This window comes from Saccostrea echinata, unplaced genomic scaffold (genome assembly GCF_033153115.1).
Source record: "Saccostrea echinata isolate AGI-Se365-2 ecotype Australia unplaced genomic scaffold, CSIRO_AGI_Sech_v1 ptg000009l, whole genome shotgun sequence".
NCBI classification, from domain to species: domain Eukaryota; kingdom Metazoa; phylum Mollusca; class Bivalvia; order Ostreida; family Ostreidae; genus Saccostrea; species Saccostrea echinata.
The window spans coordinates 39,145,313-39,155,264 of NW_026889758.1; the positions used below are offsets into that span (position 1 = coordinate 39,145,313).

At 32.6% G+C, this 9,952-nt stretch overlaps 1 pseudogene; it reads right to left on the minus strand.

The window, feature by feature from the left end:
- Positions 1–481: 481 nt before the first annotated feature.
- Positions 482–2,370, minus strand: LOC133183690 (uncharacterized; annotated as a pseudogene).
- Between the last annotated feature and the right edge of the window lie 7,582 nt (positions 2,371–9,952).

Here is a 9,952-nt window from a genome sequence, read left to right on the forward strand (position 1 = left end):
ACTTTGTCATATCAAAAAATTTTGAGACGTGATAAAATCCCTTTAATGTCAAGTAGGTATGTTCTGAATGAGGGAGAATAGATTTAGAGCTTTTATTATTTACAGGTGCATTATTTACGACAGCTTCATTAAAAAGGAAAATTCTTTTTAATTTTTTACTTTGAATTAAAGTTTGACCTAGTTATCTAAAAAAAAAAAAAATGCTGACCAAATGCATTCTTTATTCCATAGGAAAATACGCTTTTATACTCTTACTTCAACACTCAACAGTACTCATTACAATTTTTTGAATTTATTATGATTTTTGACCTTGACGGTTGAAGCAGATTTAAGAAAGAATAATTACTAATATTATGTACTATTAATATACATACTTTACTAGAAAGACACATTTGCAATTATATACACAAAACCTCGCAAAGATACAATTTCTCATTCCTTTATCAAACAATATTCGGAAGATAAAGAAAAGTGTACCTCCTTAAAACAGCAAGAGTCAAGTAAATGTATGTAGATAAATGTAATTTATAAGCGATCTACATAGTCTGTTATTCGGATAAAGAGTTCTGTTGCTTCTTCTACTGTGTTTGGTGGGTAATTCAAACCGTTTTCCATTCTTATTTGAGTACCAATAACTTCAAATTCCATTGAAACACCATTTGCAGGAGGGTAGGCACAATATTCTTGTTCTATGCCATTCAGATTATCAGGTACAGGCATTTTGAAATCTCTTGTTTGGTAAATTTCGGGCTGAAAATACATAACATCTGGTTTTCCAGACGGACAATCTGCATTGCGGTTTCTTCTAATTGTGTGTTCATTCCAATGCTGTATAACTCTGTTCAATTCTCTGGTGATAATTGGTAAGAAACAATACCTAGCACACTCCAGGTGGACTATGTCGGAGGTGTCAAAAACACCTAAATTATCCATATCCTTAAAGTAATTTATCCAAAAATTGCCACACATTTCTCGTAAACACTATACTTGTATTTCTATATGACGATCCATACCTAAAACTTGAAAGTCCTTGCAAGGGATCCTGGTGATTCCATCGCAAAGCGTATTGCAAATCTCGAACCATGGAGTTCTCAGTACCCCTGTCTGCGTATACGACTACAGGAACCCCGTTTATTTCTTTGATATAATCTATATAAAATCTGGATACATACTCAGGGTTTTTGTTAGAATTGCAAGCTCTGAGCCAGAGAATACGTCTTGAAAAGCCATCTACACAGCCATGAATGGAAATTCCGAATGGTTTTAACTTGTCCCAGCCATCTAGATGAACACAAAAATTAGGCCCTTCGTTAATGTACCTTCTACGCTGAAGACGACATTGTCTACGCCTTATTACACCTTCTGCGTCCAAAACAGTTAATGCAAGGCGCACCAATTCACAAGACACATTGAGGTTATGGTCGATTAGCAGACGTCTCCTTATTCCTCTATATCCTATGTCACCGCCCGAGCCTGAAAGTTCATGTAGAATAGCCGTTGCAATGTCCTCCAAACGTGGCTGGTTGTTTCGTCTCGTCAGATTCATTTCCCTTAAAACTCGATGAATTTGTCTTGCACTAAGAGCAATGTTATGTCTGGTCGCAAGAAATCCAATGATTTCCTGAATAGTATAACCAGAGTGGTAATAAACAGCAATCATTTCATTCCTACTGAGAGGTAGTCCGTCCACAACCAAACGTTGAGCCAGAGCAGGTTTATAGATATTTTCACCCATAGTATTTTTGTCGCTGAAAAAAATTGGGAAAAAAATACTTTATACACAATGAATTTTTGCTTTGCTTTCTACATGTGTAAATGTACATCAAACTAAATCATTCAATCTATAAATACACCACGCTTGTAAGAGTTTATCATATAAAAAATTTGCAATTCAATTAAACTTTTGTAAGATAGCACTGCAGATTTAGAGGGGGCTTGGGGCCCGGGCTCCCCCTTTTGTGTCCGAAATATACATAAGATTTAATAAATCAATTTTTTTGGTGTGGTCGTGGGCCCCTACCCCGACCACAAACTGGTCGGGGCCCCCTTTTCAAGATTCCTGGATCCGCCACTGAAGATAGTGAAGTACTAAAAGTAATATGTTTGATCAAATAATAGCTACATGAAGTACACATATCATTTAAGAATTGGGCACTCTGACCAAAAGAGATATTGACACCAAGAGTTATCAGTAAGGATTATACAAAAGACATCTTCATTACATCCAATATCAGTTTTATATCAGATCTAAAACAAAGTTTTACCTTATCAGTTGTGTAGAGACCAGATGAACGTTCAGAGGTTAAGCTTCTCATTCACTGCAACCACAGATTTTGATTAAACTATACCCTCTTTCAAACAAACAGCATGCCATCATAGATAAGTTGCATGTCGACATAAATATGCTGCATGTTTACATAAATAAGTTGCATGTCAACATATTCATCTTGCATGTCAACATAAATAAGTTGCATTTCAACATATTTATCTCGCATGTCAACATAACTAAGTTGCATGTCGACATAAATAAGTTGCATGTCGACATAAATAAGTTGCATGTCAACATATTTATCTCGCATGTCAACATAACTAAGTTGCATGTCAGCATAAATAAGTCGCATGTCGACATAAATATGTTGCATGTCGACATAAATATGTTGCATGTCAACATATTTATCTCGCATTTCAACATAACCAAGTTGCATGTCGACATAAATATGTTGCATGTCAACATATTTATCTTGCATGTTAACATAAATAACTTGCATGTTAACATAAATAAGTAGCATCTAGCATGTTGAATGTCACATGTGGGCGATATTTGAGATTTTTGAAGATTTTTTATAATTTTTATTTGATTGCAATTTTCTTGCATGTCAACATATTTATGTTGCATGCTGACATAACTATCTTGCATGTCAACATATTTATCTTGCATGTCGACATATTTGATAGAAAAATAACTTGCACACAAGGGGCAGAAATATGCCACCATACAAAAATGAAATCACAGATCGATGTAAATGTCTGAAGACCCGGGAATGGCGAAAAAGTTTACAGTGAATTTGATACAGTGAATTTGATCGAGTTTTTGATTTCATTTTGGATATATACTTTTTTAAATATGATAAGATTTTGAATTAAATGATTAAATTTAAATGCAAATTTGTTCAAGCAAATGTTGCAGTTTAAATTTTTTTTCTATAATATGAGGTGGACAACAAAGTATAAATTGAATTTCTTTAGATAAAATGTCCTGGCGATTCAGAAACGTGACCGTAGATTATAAAACGTTTTAGGGCCCCTCTCTGCGGGCGACCTTTAGTAATTAGTGTGTCCGTCCGTCCATCTGTTCGCCCGAGGTCTCTTTTAAAGGGTGTGCAGTGACCTTGAACTATGTTTCAAGGTCTAAGTTTAAGGTCATAGCAGAACTATACCTGAAAATGCATGTAAACATAAATAAGTTGCATGTCGACATACATATGTTGCATGTCAACATATTTATCTCGCATGTCAACATAAACAATTAAGTTGCATGTCGACATAAATAAGTTGCATGTCGACATAAATAAAATGCATGTCGACATAAATAACTTGCATGTTAACATAAATAAGTAGCATCTAGCATGTTGAATGTCACATGTGGGCGATATTTGAGATTTTTGAAGATTTTTTATAATTTTTATTTGATTGCAATTTTCTTGCATGTCAACATAGTTATGATGCATGTTGACATAGCTATCTTGCATGTCAACATATTTATCTTGCATGTCGACATATTTGATAGAAAAATAACTTGCACACAAGGGGCAGAAATATGCCACCATAGGAAGGGTATATCAATACATGTAGTTTAATTTATCTACCATGTATATCCCGAGATACTAAAGTTTTCACAGACAAACAGATAGAAAGACACACAGGATAATACAATGCTCTATGGCAAATTTGTGCCCCCTATATGCAAGTTATTTTTCTATAGATTATGTCGACACGCCAGGTAATTATGTCAACATGCAACATAAGTATGCCAACAGGCAACATAACAATGTTGACATGCAAATGATCAGAAACTTTGGAAAATTTTCATAAATTATCAGAATGTGGACAAAATCTATAGAAAAATAACTTGTATATAAGGGGTAGAAATATGCTATCATAGTTACATCACTTCATTTTGCATTATTACATTTCCTGTTGATTTCGATGCATAATGTAATAACGTACAACCCGTGTTTATCGCTGAAATGACCGAAATTCAATCTGGGAAGCACAATTGTGTTCAAACATTAAAAATTTCGTTTAAAAAAGTAACCCCCAAATTAATTTCCACACTCTTTGTTATTATATTTTGTGATAATCTCTGTGTTGAATGTATTAATGAACAAGTACTATTATCGTGGTTAATTGCATCTTATACTTTGTCATAAATGCATTTCATCTGAAATTTAGTGGCGTACCTATACCATGTATGTTTGTATGCCAAAGCATCCACCTTTTTTTTCCAATAAATAACTAAATACAAACTCATAGATCAAAGAACGTATTTCAAAAAAAAAAAAAATCATTATTAAAAGATAATTGTTTTGCATGTATTATCTCCAGACTGTACATTCTAAGACTCAATAGAACACTACTTAATACCTCCAATTTCTGTGGGGCTTCCATCCCTGATCCCACTGTGTGGGTGGGGGCTTAATGTGGCCACTAGATACAACGTTCTATCGTTAAAATGATATTGTCCTATACGAACCCGGTTTACTGTGGTGAGGGCTTGTCCCGAGACACAGATTATTCTAACTATGTGGCCACAGACTCCCTGCAGTTATAAAAGTATCCACAGAATGTATGTGCCTAGCTACGCCCCTGTATTGTTACTAGAGAAGTATGTTCAAAACATCTTGATTTCTCTTTCGGTCTCCTTCTGTCTTTCGTCAAGGACATATTCAGACAGATTATTTCATTTATTTGAAATCATTCCATCGGATTTCATTTTTTTCCCTTTATTGACAGTTCTTCAAGGGATGGCCGCTTTAAATAATGCAGGGGGAAATGTTTTGACATGAATGTCAGAACGCCTTAGAAACTCACAGAATGGAAAAACCAAAGTTAAAAAGGAATTTACGAGAGGGAAGTTAGGAATGTCCAGAACAACAATACGTAGTAAACATCAGTGATTCGATTAGAACCTTGCAGCTACTTAGCAACATTAATAACATATCTTTTTGCTTTATATTATACTTATTTGTATTTTTCTTTCTTTATAACATAGTCACCTGAAGAATTGCATAAAAAAGCTATTTCATGTTGTTGGCAACATTTTAGGTTGCCTTTTTCTTCTTTACCCGACTGAAGTGATCGATCCAGCTGGTTTTGGGTTTGATTTACCGAAAATGTACTGATAATTTACTGGTAATTTTATGAACTAATATGGTCCTCTTCTACATTATTTCTGACATGGAGGATATTTGTATTAAATCGTTAAAACTGCGCTTAGTAACAACAATGTGATGCTCCAAAGTGCTGTTATAAATTACAAAAATAACTCTTATCAGATAAATTAAGCATCAACATGGCGAGAACGGAGTAAGTAAAATTAAAATGCAAATAATCAGGCTTTTTTTTTTTTTTTTTTATAAATTAAAAGTAGATTTTTTAATTTATAATGTTTTAAGTGAACGATTATTCTTACAAATCTTTTCAGTTTTAATTCATAAACGTTCTTTATCTTCTTGATACTGTATTCGAATTACCGTAGGTGGGCACAATTAGTAATAATTAAGTGTCTTCAACTAATTAAAAATTTCCAATGATAATTAGTACTCATTGGCACTGAACATTGTTAATTAGTGTTATTCAATGATACTTCAGCGAAATAATACGATTGTGATCTCATTTGGTACACAAACAGTTTATGTATCGGTAGTAAAAAGAGGCCGAACAACAAAATGGATTTGTTTGCATTATATAAAAAAAAAAAATGATTATTTCAGTTTTATCTTTTGAATATCTTTATACACCTTAATGCAAAGAAAATCAACAGACAGCCATTGATCAGTATCATCATACTCTTTTTCAAGAATCCCAAAATTACAAGCAAAAAAGAAGTGATAGATCCCAAAATAGGACCCAGGTCTTGTTTGATTGTTTTGGTTTACAACGACTCCTAAGGAAACACGAAGTTAAAGAAATTTAATTACATATGTTTACTCAGACATCCAACGGTATGTTATACAACTTGAAAATTATGAAGAAAATAAACGATTTCTACGCCATGTGAAGTCGAAGAAAATTGAGTTTTAAAATATTTATTAAAAAATGAGAGTGCGGGTACATAAACTCTTTCCGCATGATAACCATTTGGCGTTAAGATAACAACTTCAAGAACGAATTCAATGTTAAAAATATCCGCTAATAATGATGAATTGCCCATAAGATCCCCATAAAAACAATGAATTACCATCTTCCCAAGTCAAGGGTTTCTGATCCACGCCGCTCCACAGTGAAGCCGAGTGGATCAGAAACTCTCGACTTGGGAAGATGAAGAATTACATGATCATAATATTTAGCTTCTATGACATTTCTTTTATGTCTGCATGAGCTTGTTCAATACATTGGTATATTAACTGTTTATGACAATGCGAATCAATTTTTTATAAACGATGACGTTCGTTTCTCGATCTTACATAAAATGAACAATGAACCAATACCGCTGTAGAGCAAACGTTACAAAAACTTGCACCTTTTTGTGAAGGTTTGGTTTTTGACCTTTGAAAAATCCATGTTACAAAACCATATGCTTTGCGTTTATGCCATATGAAATAGATAAATTCCACGTTACCGAATGACAAATGCTACACTACTAGTATTTTGCTTAAAATAAAAAGAAAAAATTAATACGAAAAACATGGACGAAAAATTTTGTGGAAGTCCTAATCACGGAAGTTATCAGCTTGTATCAGTTTGATGTAAGGTGTACTCAGGTCCAAGGATAAAAGATTAAACTTTACTTACACGAGTACATTCATCATTGACAATTGTGAATATACATATATCAGACACTTCAATTATCAATTATTTAAGAATTGAAGTCTAGTCCATTGTAAACAAATAGAGGCATTGCAAATTCACCCACTTTCCAGAAACTTGATAAAATAGAAACTCCACTGTTTACAATGCAAATCTATTTCAAACTCTTTGAGAAGCTGCTATTTTTCCCCAATTTGTTTTGAAAGACCTTTACGTAGTGTTTTCATAGTACATGTACTTAGTTCGGCTTAAAATCGTGTAACTTTTATGCAATATAACATTCACATGACGTGGCCAAAACAAATAAGATGACGTTTAGGAATAAGGATCAATTCTTGGAAACTGTTCTATGTAATGAAATACAGAAATTTGAATGGAAAAGCTATAGATGATTGTTGTAAGAAAATAAAATGTTACACATAATTTTATGTATTTCAATTGTAATATAAATACACAAACGGATTGTAAATGATATACAGAAATTAATTCATTAACAGTTGATTAAACTTCTCAGTGACAGATGGAAATTTCTCTGTCTAAACATGCACCAGGAAATGTATAGGTCTAATTTAGGACTTTATTATCATTTAAATGTACACATAGAAAAGTAGAAAGGTCCTGCATGTAGATATATCTGGCTTAATTAATAGGTATCTAATTATTGTACTTAAACTTACTGTCAAAAAAAAAAGATTAATGGTGTTCTCAAAACACAGCAATAACAAATAAGTCGGTGTTAAAATGTATCAATGCGAAAGAAATATTACCTTTGTGTAGGTTTCACAATACACTTTCTGAAATACTTATTTGAAGAAAATAAAAAAAAAAACAAACATTATTTCCAGCTTCCCGAAAAAAATATATAAATCGATGGACAATTTCCAGCTGTCAATGCTGAAACACATCATTTTCATACTTAGGAAGGAAAAGTAACCATAAGCATGTCAAGCATTTTGCTTTATTGTCAGTCCTGTTTCCTAGATGGGATATAAAGAGATAATTTTTATAAAATATTTGTACCAAGCTGATACCAGATATTTGTTTTAAATCAAACATTTAGCTTTATTAACAAGAGTAAACTGAAAACGCCAAGCTTTCTAATTTTGCAACAATGACACAGAACAGTGAAAAACATTACTTGAATATGATTTTTCTTTTAGTATATTATGATGTTTGACAATTCCATGAAAGATCATATATACATGAATATCATAGTGCATAGTTCATAGTGTAATGCGCCGTAGGTAATCGGCTTCTTTTTTTTTTTAAACCGGGAAGGTTGTTCGACCGGTCGTCCCCCGACCTGGTCTTAGAGTATCTTATTTATGTATACATACAAAACACAGTGAGATAAACATATCACTATGTTACAGTATATAAATTTTTAATTCTGTGCTGTTATGTTTAAGCAAAAAGTATGAAACATATTGTTATGTTGGGTTTTAACAATGTGTCATTCTTAGTTCATGCTGGGGTATTCAAGAAGTTAAAAAAAAAAATGAAAACGCATTGTCACAGTACTTTTTATAGGGAAGAGATAAACTCATGAATGAGCCGAGATTTCATATCAAACAGCACCATATAAGGCATAGCGGAAGAGTCAACATTAAACAGAGACCAAATTTTCTGTGTCAAAGTCAAGTTGGGGAAAACCAAAAGCCTCTAGAAACTACTTGTATTAATAAGCATTCTCTAAAAATATGTATTCATCGCAAAATACCATTTGCAAAAACTAAATAAAGTTCTTTTCTTTTCAAGGTTGAAGTTTTATTGTATTTATTTAAGAACTGAACTATGCATTTAAATGTCCCAGATGTTGAACTTTAAACAAATGGTGGAATGTTTAAATATATACATGTAGAAATGAGAAGGGCTAAATTTATACGTTTAGGAAAACGTTTAGGAAAATTCCAATCTCCTAGGTTGAAGCATACGAGTTCATGAGTTCTATTATTCTATTAAAAGTTATATCAAACTTATATATATATAATCTTTGTAATAAATGGTACAGCTTTGGGTGATGAGTATTAACACATCATAAATTCCAGTTCCCTTTGTTATTCATACACATCTCTGTATGACTCGTCTTTCTGAAGGGTACGATACTGTCTTGATACTATTACATATAAATCTCATAAGCAATCCTTCACTAAGTGCACAGAGCAAAGTTTTCATTCACAGGAATTGTCATACTCATACATATATGATTAATTCCAAGTCAATATTCGCTTCATCACTAAAAAAAGGGATTATAGGTAAAAGGCGAGAAGATAACTTCCACACAATAAAGAAAGAAAGAAAAATGAAAGAATAACAGAAAGAATCCCCTTGAACTGGTGTTTCGTCTTGAAGAACTTGTCCATTGTCACTTGTATGGTTTTTTGTATAGCTATATTTTATTAACTTCTATAACCTGCATCAGGCAGTGATAAACTCACTATAAAGAAGTATTAACATATAATTGACATTTAGCAATTTCTTAATCGTAAGGATTGCTCATATTCCAAGATGAACAAATTATAAATGACATACAGATGGCCAGTAAATGTATCTAGATAAAGTATAGCCCCCTTATTGTGTCTTAGAAATTCAAAGATTGAATACATGACAAGTTAAGAATTTATTGAATCATATTGCTACTTAAAGAATTTTTTAATTGATTAGAAAAGGAAACTGACGCCTACAAGAATAGGCTTGGTGTAAAATGTGGAGGATGGATGCTCCAAAGTGGAGTTTCAGAAACTGCAAGAGGTGGAACATCTTGTTGCAATTTTAACACTTGCTTATTAGATTTCAATTTCTAATTTTCCGTGAAAACTTGTTAGAGTGTCACATTATCCAAACAATTAAAAGATAATTCCTTTGAAGTTGACCGAATGAATCTATTTTATCCTAAATTTCAATTTTGTGTAGACCATTTGAC